The sequence below is a fragment of the Barbus barbus genome, assembly GCF_936440315.1.
Source record: "Barbus barbus genome assembly, chromosome: 35".
Lineage (NCBI taxonomy): Eukaryota > Metazoa > Chordata > Actinopteri > Cypriniformes > Cyprinidae > Barbus > Barbus barbus.
Window position 1 is genome coordinate 17550491 of NC_136763.1, and position 18759 is coordinate 17569249.

The 18759-nt window shown below is 36.9% G+C and overlaps 1 protein-coding gene across 1 annotated transcript in view; it reads right to left on the reverse strand.

The window, feature by feature from the left end:
- Positions 1-18759, reverse strand: part of LOC306855463 (inactive N-acetylated-alpha-linked acidic dipeptidase-like protein 2) — a 209077-nt gene that overhangs the window by 85737 nt on the left and 104581 nt on the right. The window lies entirely within an intron of this gene.

An 18759-nucleotide genomic window follows, 5' to 3' on the forward strand; every position in this document is an offset into this window, starting at 1 on the left:
GCTTGATCTAGACCTATGATAAATTTACTTTATGAAACCAAATCATTTGACAATAAGTCAGACTAAATGAAATAAGCCTGGCTTATTTGGTTAAGTTGTTTTATGAAACAGGCCTCAAGGCATTAAAAGTGATCATATTTTCTCCATTGCTTCATATTGCATCGAATCGCACTGTGTTGAATCGAATCGAAATCAGATCGCACTGCATCGTAAAAAGGGGTGAATCATATTGCATCGCATCGGTACCTGCTTCAGATACATATATGTATCTTTAATGTATCGTATCGCTGGCTATGCATCGAGATACGTATCGTATCGGAGTCATGAGATGCACATCCCTAATAGCCATACTGAAAACCTCAGATCTTGAAAATAAATAAAAGCAAAGATGTACATTAAAACTGTGACTCACTGTGAACCAACAAGCTTATTCCATAACAAAGATGGTATCAGTCACTCAGTTTGTACATTTAATAATGTTAAAAAGGTTTTATATTTATAAATTAGATTATAAACTTATCCATTTCATTGTGAGCTTCCAAAGAGAGCCCGCCCACGCACGATTGGCTTCTGATTCGCTGTGGTATTTGATTGATTCTGTCGCGTCACGTCTAGTGTGGACACCCAAATTGCTTGTTGCTGGAATCTTGTCGCGACTCGTGTAGTTAGGACATGGTGTAGAGTGAAAAAATTAATCTAAAATGGCGGACGAGGAAAAAAAAAAAAACTTGAAGAATAGTTCAACAGTTTGGTTGAACCCATTCATTTTCTCCATAAAGGAATTTATTTTGAATGAGGATAAAATGAATGGGTAAAATTATTCCAGAGTAGGCGGGTTATGAAATTATTTATTTGGTTATGAACCGCTTTTTGAACCATACTTAAAACAAGAATAACACCTCTTAGTTTAGCAACCAAAAGGTGAGCCTTTCAGAGAGGGCATTGAATTTATTTAGATCCGTTATTTAAATCTAAATCATATACCATATCACTAACAAACAGGTTTTCAAATGTGCTTATACTCTCCATCTCACTCAAATGAGCAATGCTGCCCTTTATTTGACAAGATAAGGCAGAGAATACTTCCTGCCTTGATGGCCTAGATAGATATTTTTGTGTGTGGCAATCGCTATCAATCTCCACAGCCCTTAAGCCATGCACACTTCAAATGAGAGCGCTACATGGGGTTTGTCATTGTAGGAGCACAGAGGATATTTAGGCCCTGGGGTGAAGGTTTCTACTCTAGAAGTAAGAGAACAACCAAGATGCTCATTCGCTTCAGGCACCTTAACAACATTTTCTGCGGATCCAAAAATCCCGACCTTCCACACATACATGATGTGGGCGAGATTTTTTATTTTTATTATTTCTTTTTTTTTTACATCCTTGGTGAGTCTTTGCACTTAAGGAGACGTTTTTAAGAAATCTGATTTTAAATCAGTAAATGCCATCTTGTGGGAAGCAACTCCAATGTTAAAAATGCAAAATCAGTTGCTCCTGTTTTCTTCCCAAAATCGGATTCAGGCTGCTACTGACTTAAATCTACTAAAAGTTAAAACATTAAATTCTGCCTTTATGGGTTTCCAGACCTGAACCGCTTTATTTCTTCAGGATGTGCCACTCACTCTTTTCCATGCTTTTACAGTGAATGGAAACTACACCTTTCAAGTTTCAAAAACAAATTAAAAGCAACTTAATGTTACGGAATGTGACTTATTCCAAGTTTTCTGAAGTCCCATAATAACTATGTGAAGACTGAAAATGTATTCATAATTCATTTAATCATTTTTATCATGATTTAACAAAGCTCCCCTACTAATCACTGTGACCAGATCAGTCAGTAACTTAAACAACATCAGTCAAATTCTTGAATAAATCATTCAGATTGTTTCTTTTTTTTCAGATCAGATCAATCAATTCTTTGGAAATTCTTCTTTTCAGCTAAAGGCCCTATTTATTGTTTTTGCATGGAAAAGAGCTAACAGCACATTATTCAAAATATCTCCTTTTGAGTTCCACAGAAGAAAGTCAGCGATAAAGGTTCGGGACAAAATTAGGGTAAATGGTGATAAAAAATATACATATTTCTATAATTCCCACAAGAAAACATTCGTACTCTTGCTTAAATGACAAATTAGTTCCAATCGGCTTGAGAGTTTTGTCCATGTGAGAAAAAGGCAAAAAGAACCTCTCATGCAGCGTTCTACCTCCTTCAGGCTCAGATACAAGTCTGCTACTTCTCAAGATCTCTTCCTCGCATCTCTTAGAACACAATCAAACTCAGTCCTGCTGTAGCTCACAGCAGTGGCTCTAGGGATATCCCAATATCTCTCTCCAAATCTCCATTTCAACACAGCATACATAAAAAAAAACATGCTCCAAAATCACTAGATCTACCTCTTTCCTTTCAATAACCAGTGCTGATGACAACCCCGACCCCTGAAAACATGAATTACACATGTATCATTTAAAAGCATATGCCTGGTTAGCACACATCTACAATTTAAAAAAGGACACCTGCAGTGGAAAAATATCCTCCAGACCCTGGCAGGATTCACCACCATAGTGCCCTCTAGTGAGTTTACCACACAATACAGTTCAAATTTAAGATCATTTATTCTTATGTAGGACGCAAGAGACGCTGCATACATAAGCAACACCATGCAGCTTAAACAACACCTTTTATGAGAACATGTATATTTAAATGCAACACCTCTAGGTGCTACCACATGTTCAGTCAGATTTCTGTGCTGACTAAATCTGTGTAGGATAAATAACCATTAATTAGATCCTCAGAATGTGACCTTGAGAACAGCTTATACTATTCTTTAACATGTAGCGTTCGTGCGAAAAACGATCTACTCCATCTTTGTAAGATCCAATTGGCAGAACTTTAATAAAAATGATTAACAAATGCAGCCTGCCACGAGACTGTTGTATGGTAAATAAACAACATACTGGAGATTTCTCTGTAGAACAAATCTTCCATAATTATATTTAGTGTAGTTCAAATGTGCAAATGGTCTGCACTTTCTCCTTTTTGAAGTAATAAGTAAAACAAGAAATATTAAACAGTTTCCATGGAAAATGACAGAAATCAAATCTTCTTTTTGTAGTAAATATTTCATGTATGCACTAGGAAATAGAGCACTTTTTCTCATCCCACATGCTGTGCACTTCAACTAGAATTGCTATATAAAGGGACGATTAACATCTGTGAATTAGAAATAAAGAAAAAAATTGAAAACTGCTTTAATTTGTTAATACAAATTTGTTATGTGGATGTACTAAATGCATGTTGGCCTGGAGCACGTTGGCTGCGTGCAGTGGCTCGGCAACTGTTAATATGACAAGCCAGCAACTCGGCTGACATAGAAGAGCAATGAAAAATGGATACACAATCTGTTTGTTGCTGGCCTTGTTTCCCTAATCTCCATAAGGACACCTACATCTTGCTCTATGGCATGATGGGAACTTGGTTTGATAATAATAATAATAAAGAAGAAGGAGCGAATACAGTGGAAGACCAGCAACATTGTGTATACCTTATTAAGAGTATACCACCAGTTATACCACCATAATCATGTAGTTGACTCACTGGGGACAAGGGAGAGATGATTCTATTAGGATGACCTTTGACCTGTGTTTCTCCCAGCCAGCTGGAATCCCAGAGAGGGCAATCAGCGAAGAACTGTGGATCCGTTGTGTCCATTTCCTGAAGCAAGCATCTCTCAATCACTCAGTGAGGATTTAATGGGGTGCTATGAGTTGGGTTGCCAACTTTCTTGCCAACAAGGAAAGTAACGGACACTGATTCATAAGGGAAATGTCACTGTAGTGACCTTCATCTTGGACCACCAAAACATTGCTCTTGTGACATCCTCAAAATAAAGGATTCTGGCAAAATATCAGCAATCTTATTGGATATTATCATGTGTTTGAAATAGTTGCAAAAATTAAAGGTAACACTTTAGAATAGGGACCAATTCCCACTACTAACTAGCTGCTTATTAGCATGCTTATTATTAAAATATTGGCTGTTTATTATTGCTTATAAAGTATATATTCTGCATGACCATATTCTACACCCCTAATCCTACCCAATACCTAAATTTAACAACTACTGTACGCTATTAACAATTAATAAGCAGAAAAGGCAGGAGTTAATAAGCAGGAGTTTCCAACTATGTTTCCATCCACCTATTTTTATGCAAATTGTAGAATACCGCATAAAAAACACTGGATGGAAACCACTAAGATGTGCATACATTCCAAACACGCGCATAAAAAAACTTGTGCGTACAATTGAGTTGGATAAACTCACGAAAAAAAACTGCAAAAACTACGATGGAAACACATTTACCAAATAAATTCCACCATGCGCATCAAAAAAGTCATGTGACTTTGCACGATAAGATGGGGACTAACCAGCGGACCGATCTCATTGCACAGCATCTGAAATGTTGTTTTGTTTGTTCTGAAATGCCTGACCAATGTCTATCATATTTCTGAGAGCAATGACTGTCAGACTTTTGTCCCCGTGTCTTGTGTTTCCACGTGTTCCCAGTGTTTCCTTGTCCTTATTTGGTTTTTCCTGTTCCTGTCCCCATTCAGTTAATTTAGTCCCAGCCGTGTTTGATTTGTTTCCAGGTGTGTCTCGTTCTCCCTTTGTTAGTTCTGTCTATTTATAGTGCGTTCTGCCCCTGGTTTCCAGTCCACTGTTGTTCGTCCATCCCCTGCTGGGTGTGTGTCTCCTGGCTTCCCTATGTTTCCAGTATGGATTAATAAAGACTGTGATTGTTGGAATCTCCTTCGTCTCCTCACAGTAGCAACACCGTAAGATGTCTTTACAAATCTCGTTATTATTATTGTACACTTATTTCTTATTGCTTATCATTTCTCTTAAGTCTATTTTTACTGAATTGCATGAACTGATGTGCTCGTGTGGCAAATTAAATGCATGTTTAGGTGGTCAGTTATTTATTAATGTTGACATTTCACATGTTTCATTTTAACCTGAAATTGGCAAATTTGTAGACAAGCTGCTGATGCTGCATAGTATACTACATTGCTCTTTTTAAATATGATTGCTTATCAAAGAAAAATTCCAGTTTTTAATTGAATGGCAACCAGTAGCATAGTATCTATAACCTTTATATAAATCCAATTTAAAATCCATTTTAAGTTGGTAGGTCAACCTAGTTTATGGAATTCGGTGGCTCATCAAACAGCTAGTTACCAGTTTGAGCCAGATAATTTAATTTATATCCATTTCTACAGCTCTGTGTTTATTATTGCCTGTTCTGCTGATTCAGTCCGAGTGTGAAGAATTAAGCTGCAGCTTTTACATCAGTGTCTCTCCTCCCAGGTATGAAGTCATTCGCGGAGGCCAATTACACACACACACACACACATATATACACACGTACATGCCTTCGTTTCTGTCAGGTCAAACCATACATAGCTTCTGTTCTTTAACACTGTTACGACTTGACAAGACAGACAGGCATCAGACAAAAGGTCAGAGCCGTGGGCCAGCAGACAGCTGAGTGGAAGTGATGTGTCCCGCAGGTGGCTTTGAAAGAAACTCCCCCACAGAAACTCTTAAACAGCCTAAGACCAACTGCTCACACTGGTCCACAAACAGACTGGTCAACAACACTCAAGCAGGCTCCCTGCAGGTCCTAAACTTTACAGAGGAGCTTGAGAATACCTGGAGAAACTTATCCATTAGCATTTCTGGTCCTCTTGAAGGCAGTTGCCATCTTTCATCATGAGCGCTGAAGAAATGCGAGTATCGCTTGCCGCAACGGTGCTAGGATGCTGTGACGGACCGCTGGGGTTTAGTTAGATCATTAGTTAAGCTATTGTGTGAGGGACTAAGCTATTTGGCATCATGTTTTAAAATAACACATTTACAATAATAACCTTAGAATTAATCTTACAAATAATCATGTGCATATACAGTACTGTATGTACTTCAAGCTTGAACTGCAGACAATTAAATATTGGTTAAATCCAGCCTGATTATATTTAAAACATTTAAACAATTAAATATTACATTGAGATATCAATAAGGCAAGACCACAACCAAATAAATAGACAGTCAATAGATCATATGTTTTAGGGCTGCAACAACTAATCGATAAAATCGATTATTATCGATTATGAAAATCATCGACAACGATTCTCATTATCGATTAATCGGTTCTGCCCACAGTGCACGTCCAACTTCAGCTGGTTAGTCAAATTACGGCACTGAATAATGCATTTCTATGGACAAAATGCATCTAAAAATAGTGGAGGAAACAGAATGAGATTCTGCCGGAGAAGCACGTGATCCAAGCTGCCCAAAACATGATAATTCTTTATTTTAAGCTTTAAGTTAATGCATAAGAGTAATGGCTTGCCCTGTCAGGCGCTTTGACAGATCCTCAGCGCAAAAACGTTCAGTTTACGGTCATATCCTTATCTATAAATGCCACAAATTCACGCGAGCATTTCCATTTTTGCATAAAGGTCCGTCCTGACAAGTCTGTGTTAAGTTTAAAATACCGAATGAGCGCCGGCGCGGCGGGCGCGCGCACGCGCGTCAGACGGACAGAACACAGTAGAGAGGGAGACAATTAATAGGCTTTTCAGCGCAAACATATCCATTGTGCTGAATTATCTGTTGTTGAAAGTTAATTTAAGGTTTAAAATAAATTAAAATATTTTATGAGAGTAGGAACTTTAAAGGGATAACAGCGTGTAATTGTCTGTCTGAATATAAACATGAGACGCTCCATAACGGCCTTTTACAGGATAAAGAAATGACGAGGTGACTGTGATCAAAGTAGTTCCTGCAGAACATTACTCTTACCTGTTGGTTAACACTGAGTTTGTGTTTTTATTCGTCTTTATTATTATCTTTATTATTTTAATTTTTAATAGAGGTTTAAACTATATTCAATTTTTACAATGCTTCACAAATTTATGTAAGTTTTTTAACAATGTGTTTATGTAAGGTTTGTGCCACTGCTGCTCTAAAGTAACAGTATTGGTGATAACCAAAATCATTTTTCGGCTTTCTGTACTGGTTAGTACTCCAATATGTGTAAGCTCTTTAGTAACAGTAGTAGGCTATTTTTAATGCTATAATATCATTATTGCTGTTATCTATGAAAGAAAACCAGAGCACTTATTTTTTTTTTGTATTTTTTATTTGAGTATTTTTTTCGCGATACCCAATTGCAGTCTAAAAGTACATAAACAATACCAGGAAGAATGCAAGCTGTTATGAGGCCACTTTTTATTATTATGTCCAATAAATGACAGTAACATTTTTAAATTTAAACAAATTTTTGACAAATTTCTAAAATATGTTTTCTCTTTATTATGATAAGTGGTCTAATAAATTAAGCACTGTATGTTTTCATAGCATTCAGTTGTCACGTTTGTTTGAAGGACATTGGGCAGAATGTGGAATAGTGTTTTTTTTTTGGTCAATATTTTTTTAATCCGATTAATCGATTAATCGAAAGAATAATCGGCCAACTAATCGATTATCAAAATAATCGTTAGTTGCAGCCCTAATATGTTTGATCCACTGGGGAAATGGCATCTGTGAGTCAACCAGCTCTTATTATGCATGTCTGATTCAAAGCAGAACCAGGCAGAATGCCTGTCTAGTGCTCAGCTATGGTCTGTCATTACATATGCTGGAAAATGCTACAGTCTTCTACCAAGATTTATACCCTAACTCACATTACACAGACACACACATTCAAACCCACCCCCCACACACAAACACACAGACAAACACCTGCGTAAACAGATGTTTCACAGCAAGAGAACTGGTGCAATTTCAAAAAGCTATTTTTGTACATCTACACTCCCAAACATCAACATTTAGTCAAGGACAATTGAATCGCTCTCACTAAACAAACCACAATTACCACAAAATTGTGTAATCACAGCAGGATAAAAAAAAAGATATTTCAGTGAATTCCTTTCCATTGCACTTTCAGGTTTTTACAGAGCCTGAGGGTCAAGGCTGAAAGCTGAAATAGGATTAATTCACACAAATAACTACACACTTATTGAAAATATGATTCATTTTAGAAACCTTCCAAACGTCCACTTCTGCCACAACCATTTGGAAAGGAAACATTTTGCGTCAAACTGACATTAATTTGCTATGAAGGTCGTAAAAGGGGAAGAGATAACTTCATGATGTTGAAAACATTACACTGTTATCTGGATGCTGTATCCTGTGCACTTCTCTTTATCTGAGATCTGTGGCCAAGGCTAAATAAAGAGGTAAGTATACTGATGACATTGCCCCGGGCTGATCTGGGGAGGCTCTCCTTATCAGAACACTACATATCTGATCGCCGTTTCTGATTACTGGAAAACCACCAAAAAATGAAAATAAATTTAAAAAAAAGAGAGAATTTGAGATATTAAGTTTCTGAGATATTGTCATGGGTAGACAAGGAGTACGACAGAAAATACATTTATTTAGGGTGAAACTGGGTTTGGATCTTCTATACATTAGTTTAAGCATAAATTATTCAAATAAACCTACAATACTAGAGATGCAACCCAAATATGTTCTGACAGTTAGGAGAAAATCTACTAAGAATGAGTTGCAACCACCAATAGCATGCTCTGTTGTACCAAATTCATTAGACAAACTGTGCAAACTGGGTAATAGCACATTTCATGCAGCCTCTTAGATTCAAACCCATGCCCTTTAACTTATTACCATGCCTTATTGTTTAAAGCCATATTTGTAATGCCATATACCCCAAATATAATAATTCCTCATGTACGGCATATATATATATATATTGTAGACAAAACATTTTACATTACTCCTGTTTCATATAGTTGTGATTATGTCATAGGTTCTAATAAGCCTTTAGACATGATTGAAACATGATTGTAATAATGTCAAATTTGGTACATCTTAACTGTAACCTGAAATGTATTTTGTATATTATAACAACCAACAACAACAATTATTATTAAAAATAATATTAAAGATAGGGAACACTGATAGTGTGACATTAGTTGCAAACAGCACTGAGTATTGTGAATAAGGCACAATCTATAATGAGACTAATTTACATACAAAGAAGAGATGTTTGGGTTGAAAAGAGTAACAATGACTCAATTTAAATACTCAGTTAGCTCTGTGTAGATAACGCCTGGTTAAGCTGGATTCCAGGTGGTAAATGAATGCAATAAATTAACGGATACAGAAGGGGCGCAAGTATTTAGTGAATTTACCCCTCAGACTTCACTAATTTACATCTATGTAGCACAATAATGAAGCAGTTACACACTGTCAGGGTCATAATGAGTGCAGAACTAGTGGAGGCCAGCATGAATTATGGGATGTTTGCCTGCATGTGGCATGCATCTGGAGCCTGCGTGTCACCTTCCACCTTAGTAACTCCCACAACCTGGAGAGTCACTTTGGTAATCCTCTGAATAATCAGTGTTAAATGTCACATGCCTTACAGGTTGTTGAGAGTGTCTGTGACTTCTAATGGCCCACAATGCACTGTTACACCTCCTCACATACTCCAGACATGTCATGAAAATTAACTCAGGCTCATTCGTGCTGCTGCTCCAGTGATAAAGATTTTAAAAAGTTCATTACTTAAAATAGCTGTTCCCCTGCCAGGCTGCCAACCATCAAGATATGAAGGAAATCAACTGCACTGTTGGCCCAGAGATGTGAGGAAATGTGAGAGGGTGGGCTTATTATCTAATTTAAGTGCAGAAAGGCACTAACCAATCTAATCTAATTTAAGTGCAGAAAGGCACTAACCAATCATTTTGGTTTTCTTGGGTTATTTGTGTATCACTGAAGATTTTGATTCTTTCAGAGCAATTTAACAAATTGGTCCAAATGCTCCATCTCTCACAAAAAAAATGACTTTTCCTATTAACACAGCACTTTCAGTCTTGTTGTTTCTGTTCACCAAATGTACTTTTTTGATTAGCGTTAAAAATGAAAAACCTTTCTGTTGCTTTGGTTAACAGTCCCCTGAACTCACACCATCAGCACTGCCGCAACCCACAATTCATCTGAGAGAGAGAGAGAGAGGTCAAGTGCTGACTTGCTAGCTTGAAAATTGCTAGTTCTGAGTTGTGTTTCCCAAAAGCATAGTTCCATAGTTTGCTCCATCGACAAAGTTCCTATGTTTTTGAGAAACAGTTATGACTTACTAGTTAGTTTCTCCAAAATTGCATCAAGCTAGGGAAGTTAAGCAGCAAGTTAAAACCCCCCTCATTGACCAAAAGGTTGATACATTTGAGTAATATTTTAACATTTCAAATAATTATTGGAGAAAGGATTCTAAAATATATAACTAGTTGTGCACATACTAGTTAATGTGTGTTAAGAAGTAGATAAGTGGCTATATATTGCACTTTTTAACCTGTTAACCTTCACCCCCATTTGGGGCCTCGCAGATGAAAATAACCTACCTAAATTAAAATGGTAACAGTTTATGACAAAGTGTGCTTACACAAACAAATTAGGTATCTTTGGAAAGAAGAGACTCTGGGCTTTACTATCAATCATCCAGAGTTGATAATGCTCAAAAAGATAAAAAGTTATAGGCACTAACGTGCCTTGAAAAATATTTTTCCACACTGAATGTTTTTTTTTTTATTTCATATACAAATACATGAAATAAGTCCTGGAGCAATCCAGAAAAGTAATGGATTGAAAGCCATGTGTCTCATGAGTTCATATTTCAAATTTGAAGAAGATACCATGAAAAATGAGATTCCTGCAATATTTTTTCAGAAACTATTTATAGTCCCCCCACATCCCTGTTTGAGGAAAAATAACCACCAAATGGATTTCAGAATTATACAAACTATTTTAGTCATTATACATATTCCTGCATAGTTTTTCAACTATAAAATAATAGACAGATTTATTTGAGCACTAAAAAATACAAAAATAATTATTTGAGTAATAAAAAAGGAAAAAAAAAAATAGAAAAAAAAATGCTTTGTATATAGTATGTATACCGAAGTATTCTGATTGCCAGACATGAAGTGATGTTGCCAGACATGGTCATAGAGTCAGTAAACACACGCTGATGTGCTTCCATTCAGATGATAATCATACAGATGGGCCATATAATCAATAATAGCTGATCAATGAATCACAATAATAGCCGTCATAGAGTCGCTAATAAACACGCTGATGTCCGTCCATACAGATTATAATCATGCAGACACGGCCACATTCCCCACACAATACACACACACACATATAAAAAATGTAGAAAAAAAAAAAAAGTTTTTTATGGATAAAGCAGATCGACAGCGTCACAGCCCGAATTCAAATTCAAATAAACTATATTCCGCTTTTCTGAGACTTTTTTTTTCCGTGGATGATCTCATTCTGTTTGTAAAACCGTATGCTGCAACACCGTGTTGTTTTTTTTACCACCAAGACGCTGTTTTTGAGCGTAATTTATTCCATAACGGACGCGAACAATAACTCTCTGAAGAAATGAAACATAAACAAAGGAATATTCATCCTTATTACAACGTTATTGTTTCGCTGGACTAAAAGTGCTCGCTGGGATGTTGTTCTGTGGACCCTTCATCTCTAACTAAACTGGGATTTCAGCAGTGGACGCGTTTGTGACTCGTTATTACAGAGATAAAGGTACGTACTGCTTTTTTACTCTGCGTGTTTGGATGTGTACTGCTTACACAAATGTAGCAAATACATTCCTTATAAGCTTTCCATCGAAAAACAGCGATCTGTCGTCGATGCTTGAGGCTTAGACCCTCAGAATGATATATAGTTTGTCAAGATTAACTTTGTCCCGTTTCATTTATTCTGTAAGAGCCACATGGGGATTAGTTCATCTGAAATAATAATTTAGTAAAAATAATAAGAAAATATTTCATGAAAATTCATAAGAAATTTTTTGGTTTAAAATGCATATTTAGTAATGTTTAGATCTGATTATATTTAATTATTTTGAGCTTCCAATCAGATCGCGCTACGTCATAACGCAAACGATTGGATGTTTTGGATTTAGTTTCAGTTTGAAGTTAGAGACGTTGGAAGCAATACAGTTTTTTGACCGTGCGTACCATGTCTATGTAACAGTTTTGTTTTATGTTTTTGAAGTAAACACTGCAAAAAGAAGATCGTGGTTTGCTCGTGTTTCAAATACTGGTTACAATTTGACTGACTTCAAAAGGTGGTACAGAAGAATTAGACGCAAATAGGTGCTACTGCCATTACATATTCTATTAGAAAACAATGACACATGCAAACAAAGAGCGTTCAGTGCGACGTCGCTCTGGTGAACGGTAACAGGTTAATGTCAGTGAAAATACAACAATTTAGGATAAAATATATGTATGTTCCGACTTATTTTAGGAGATTGTGTATTGTGTATTTTTCAGAAACAACATTGTTTCTGTGGCTTAAATAAAGTCTATGGTTTATATAGAGAAATGCTAATAAAGATTGCCCCTTCTTTCCCTTTGCATGGACTCTTCTCTAATTAATTAATAGAAAAAACTTTCTGTGAATGAACACGCATATCCTTATGATAGATCACTAGTTAATATTACCTCACTTATACCATGTTTGGTCTCTATCAATTTGTCTTCGGATGATCTAATTGAGAGTGTATATTATATGGCGATACCTATGCAACATATAAGTGTTCTAATCTTTAATAGTTTGTATATCAACTTCCAATCCAGTTCATATGCAAATTACCATGCATGGAGACAAAGGGTCATAAACTTTCCCTCCAAAAGTTCAAGTCACCATAGGCTCTTTGACTCCCCAGAGGTGTGACCTCTATATCAGATAAAGCTCTCACATCAGTGACCCGCCTCCAGTCTGCGGTTGTGTTAGATCCTAAGAGGATGAGGAGGATGTGAGCTAGGACTCTTCTGGACCCTTAAGTTTTGCGCCAGGCCTTGCGGCCTTGACTTTCCATTCAGCCAAAGCTCCTCGGACCTCAGCAGATCTCTTTCTTAGCTCTTTTTCACTTTCTACCCGAGAAGAACATTTCTACCTCAGAACATCTTGGGAATTCATCACTCTTCAACCCGGAAGAACCCTGCAACCATTAAGACTTTCATCCGAGACTGCATTCCGGACACTCATCACAACCAAGGCAATGCAGGTATAACATTTAACTAAACGAAACTAAGGTTTAGTATAAGACCCCGTTATAAATGGCACTGATGGTTTTATTCAGGTGATTAACTGACTCTTTTCATAGCGTCATTCTCTGGTTTCCTGATGGTTTCATCCATCAACTCTCATTTGCCCTTTCCCCATGTATGTTTGTTTGTTTTGCGTTAGTGTTTAGGTAATACAACTCTTCTGCACAAATTACATGATTTTCTGATTCTACCTTGCAAATTAATGTCCCTTTACGATTTTTGATCCTTATTACATGCTCTAATGTATTAATACTTAGGAAGGTATTTTCTGTGGCCAAGAAAATATCCTTTCTTAGAGTTGATATGAATTTACACTGAATGTTCGCTGGATGAACAGATTAGTTGATGGCAATTTATTCCTGCTACAGTTATTACTGTCAGCCGATATAAATAATTGTAATTAATCATAATTAATTGTAATTATTTATATACAATTCCCTTTTGAGCTATAATTTGCTACAGCAGTTTTTAAATTACTTAATTCAAACTCATTGACACCACTTTGTTCATTTTTGAAGAAACTATTGCCTGTATGGTGACTGGAGAATGATTACAGAATAATGCAACTGGTGTGCAATAGGCCTAGCTGAGAAATGACAACTGACCCTTCACAGGGAGTTTGACTGACAGGCGATCTGACCAATCATAATGCTGAATCTGCCATTTTTGTCAGGCAAACAAACCAGACTGGAGAGTAGGTTAACGTTGGTGAGTTTGAACTTAGAAAAGTGTGTATTGATGTCTTTCCGCGGTTGAAACAAGATACCATCTGCTGTTCATTCATGTTTATTTCATGCAAAAAATAATAACTTTTGCAAATGGCGCTTATACTCATCACACCCTTGCGATTATTCTTAGCCTTACAATATCTTACTACTAGCATGTGTGGTAAAAACTTGAGTTTAGCTTACCCGTCGAGAGGAAACTCCCAAGTTTGGTGTCTTGATTGAAACTCAAATATTTAATTAAATTACTCCATCTTGTAAAAGCACCGCCAATGTTTACCTTTTTCCCCTATTTGTTTGCATATTTTGGCTTTTTTGACCAAGTCTTTGAACTTTGGCTTGCACTTCTGTAACCAAATCTGAATGTAACATGTCAGTGGTTATGGCTCAACCTACTACATTAGCCACGCCCCAAACTCTCACGATTGGTTGATTTGGAATGATTGATGGACTCTAAAGTTTTGATGGTGCCTGAGAGGCTCAGTGACTTTGTTTATATGCATTCTCATAATGCCATTATAATGAGATTTATGCAATATTGCAATTAAACTTTGCCTCATGCAAACACAATACATGCACCTAACATAACCAAAATTGTATTATAATATGCCGATCACAATAAACATGCATGTAAACACCTTAACTGCATTATTTTTGCTCTGACCAAAGCGCACAGGTTTTTCCTCCATTCTGAATCATTAAACTCTATCACAACTCGCTGCCACCAGTCTTTGCTCCTTATAGGAGACATACCCATGAATGGCATACATTTAATTGTCAACAATAAGCTGGGCTAACTTCATGTATTTTGACATAAAATATTTTCACCTTTAAAATCAAATCATTTGATAGGAATGTTGTTCCACAACCAACAAATCAATCATTGTCCAATGGAAACCATGCAGTGGTCAGGAAATCTTGGACAGTCATCAAGTAGAAATTAGTTTGCCCTCACAAGAACCCTAAAAGTGTCAGAAAGCACCCAGATGGTCGTGTTCACCACCAAGACAAGAGAAAGTTGCAGACCGCTGTTATTTCACAGCTGACTACATTTGGGAAAGGATCAAACCTGCTAGGTTAAAACGAACGAAAGCCACAACCATGAAGCATAATTCAGCTGTCCATTTGAGTTTAACTCCACCTTTAACTCGAAGAGACCGACATCCTATTTTCCCAGGATCTGACAATGGGAAGAGGTTACAGTGCTACTTATTAAATGGCTGTTGTAGCACGCAGTTATTAATACTGATTTCCTCTTCAGGGAATATCAATTTTGTTCTGCTGCTGCATACATATCGTAACGATGGGACTTCAGAGAAAGGCTCATTGCGGAGTCAGCAAACTGCAAGAAAACAAAGACGCACTCTTATATAAACAAGATAATGTTGCAGCACAATCATCTAGCCCGATACACACACACACACACACACACACACACACACACCAGTTGTGACAAATTCACACTGGCCATATCTGAGTGTTTCCTTATTGCATTTACTCTTCACACGCAATCATTTGCAACAGCAAACATGCAATTATTGATACTTCTGTCACACAATAATAGCATTGTTCTGTCTCAAGAATGGGACATGTTGACATCCAATTGTATCATTATTCAATTCCCATGGTGTTTCCTGACAGAAGTAATGCAGGCGGCAGCAATTCTTAAAGTTGGGTGCAATATTCTCAGGATGGTGTGCAGTGCTATTTATTCAAAATCATTCAATCATGATGTCATGGGTGTTATAGTATGCGTTGTTTCTTGAGGTTTCCAGTCTGCGTTAGAATGAGAGGTGTTCCATATTTTCCTTACAGATGAGGGCAGTTTATCTCACTTTATGAAAGTCATTCTGAGGGGCGAATTTTATCATATGGAGGAAAGGTGATAACTGCTCTGGGGAAGCTGGAGGTTATGATTGTGGTATTTTTTGACACTTATAGCTATACAGGTACCTGCGTGTATTCTATTTTAAAAGCAATGATGAAGTGAGATTACATTCCATTTTTATTGTAATTGCAAAAAAACGCACATGGCTAGCATACTCAGAAATTCCAAAAGCCTGCTTTTGATTTGCATTTATGAGTCTGACAGAACAGTAATGCCGAGGGCTGAATTCAGTCAAATTTCACTTTATTTATTCACCACTCACAATCCAGTTAAACTAGGCACTGTCTGCGCTAAAATAGAGCTACAGCTTGTAAATTCAAGTCACTGTTCATTTATTTCAGCACAAATACTCCTCCTTTTAACTGGCTCATAGATTGTGTTAGATGCAAAACATTCTCTTAACATGCCCTCATGACCTCACCCATAGTTTTTATGAGTGACTGTATTTCTCATTTTAGAGTGATCTAATGATTTATAAAAGCAGCCCTTTTGTTCTGTATCATCAGTGACTGGCACCCCACCAGCAATGCTAATATGACTTGAGTTGCATTGATTAATGGATGATTGCGTATATAAATTCAATTTGGCTGAGACCCAAAACAGATTCTATTCCCTAGTGTCTGTATTGGGTTTGCCACTGTCCTCTAACAAGAGAAAAATTAGCTTCTACATGGAAGCTCGATATAAATTCAAGGGCCAGTGATTAAAATGTGTGAGGAAAAAAACACTTTATTTTTATCGGCTTGAGAATTTTTACTATACTATAGCTATTATACAAATAAACTGCTACACAGTTTAATGGTACAGCGATTGTGTAATTTGTCAAACATTGGCAACTGCTTAAATAGGAGCACCACAATTAAATGGTCTTGTCTTTTACGCAAGGACTACACTAAAAACAATTTGGTGTAGATGCATTTTCTCCAATCCCATTGGATGATCAAAAGTTTTCAAGACTAACAGGATATATGTCAAGTGCAGAGACTACAAGTGTGGGTTTTGGGACAGGCCCAACATTTTTCTAATCGCTATGCTTTTGCCCTAATGACTGGGGTCGGGATTAAAATCTGACCCAAGATGAAGGTCCCATCACTGTCTTCACATAGATGTTGCTGGACTCCTCATTTAGCATGCTCCTAAATCTGACCTCAGGACCCTACATCTAAGCAGTCCTGGATGAAAAATGCGTATCCAGAGCCCAGCTCCATCAATTTCATCCAGTAATTAAGAGTGTGTGTCAACAGGAGATAAAGAGCACCATTAGAGAGACCCGAACAGTGGGAAACGCTCTTCTGCATGGGATTTTAGGCTAATCTCGTTTTACTGGAACTGTTCTTCCCCCGCACTCACCTTTGATGTGTAAATTAGGCCAGAATCGAAGAAATAAACACGGTCACAAGCCAAAAGAAAATGGAGGCTTTGGCAGAGCAGATATTTTTTGGAAAAAACAAATGGCATGAGTACAGAATTTCTGCTTCATCATGATTGAATGTTACTTAAAGAGATGATTTTCAGCACTGGCACAATGCAGCATGAGTGTGTCTCCCAGTGGCACCTCCAGAAAATGTTTTATGGGCCGGCCAGATGAGGCGTATGTCACACAATAAAAGCATTGTTCTATCTTGAGAATGAAACATGTTGAAAAGCAAGTACAGGTGGTGTTGATCTGAAAACGGAATTTACACAAATTTATCATGCTTAGTTTACATCGTCAATTGCCTGAAAATTCATAAACTACTACCATCATAACTGTTAAACATTTTATTTTCATTTATATGGATAAACTTATATAATATAAATGAAATAATGTGTTTTAATACGTATTAAAATACATAATTAACGTAATATTAATATTATCTAACTTTTATAATCCATCCTTCAATGTATTAAAAAAAAAAAAACATGAAATAATGTTAATATTACTTAATAGATATGTCTACACATTATCACATATAAACAGAGCAATGTTTCTGGTGTCCAACATTTTTATGTCTCAAATTGTTTTGTCTCGACTTTTGTGTTATTTTCACTTCAGACATGGTTAGAGAGAATACACAGACGCTGGTTGATGTGTTTTGTTTTGTTTTTCTCTCTCTCTAAAGAGCTTATTAGCGTGTGTATTGAAGCAGTTAGCAAAGGCCTTCAAAGTCTTTTCCAGGACTTTATCCAAACATCTCAGACATGCTGAAAGACCTCAGCTTTACATGAGGGACAAAGAGATTTACAGTGAGATTTGGAGATTAATTTTACCATCTTTGCATGCCACTGAGCTTCCTCCTACCGGGTGACTATTTTCCAAAGTCAATTGTAACCATTTCTGCTCCATCTATATAGAAATGATTAAATTATCCTCACACTTACTCTTATTTCCTCAAGCTGTGGTTTGAATATTAAGAAGCTGAATGAATGTGGGGTAAAAAAAGCCATCAAAATGTTTTGACTTTTAGCCTTTGCAGTCTCGCCACATTGTAATATCGCCTGCTCTTCCCCTCTCAAAAAAAGGATCTGAGATGAGCTGTTGGCGCTGCAGCCTGAAATATAAATGTGACAAAATAAATTATAAATTGACACTACCGCAAAGCCTGTTTCAGGAGTCTGAAACAGAGTTATCTTTTTTGACACGAATATACATGCTCGCCATGATCCGTGCTCCAAAAACAATGTGTTATCGCTTGAGGTTTGTCTGCATTTAATTTTAACATCAGTACCTGCTTGCGACTTTAGTCTGCCTGTCAGAGACTACACAGCTGGGCTCAGAGCGAACACGGCAGCTTTGTCACTAGTGGGAATAAGCTGTGCACAACTTTGGCTGTAGGACTGCTTTTTTCAAAGATGAAGGTCCCAAAGAGTCTGTCCCAGGAAACACTGTCCCTGCATCTGCTTCCTCAGTATGGTTCACTACTTCTTACCAGCTGGAACGCC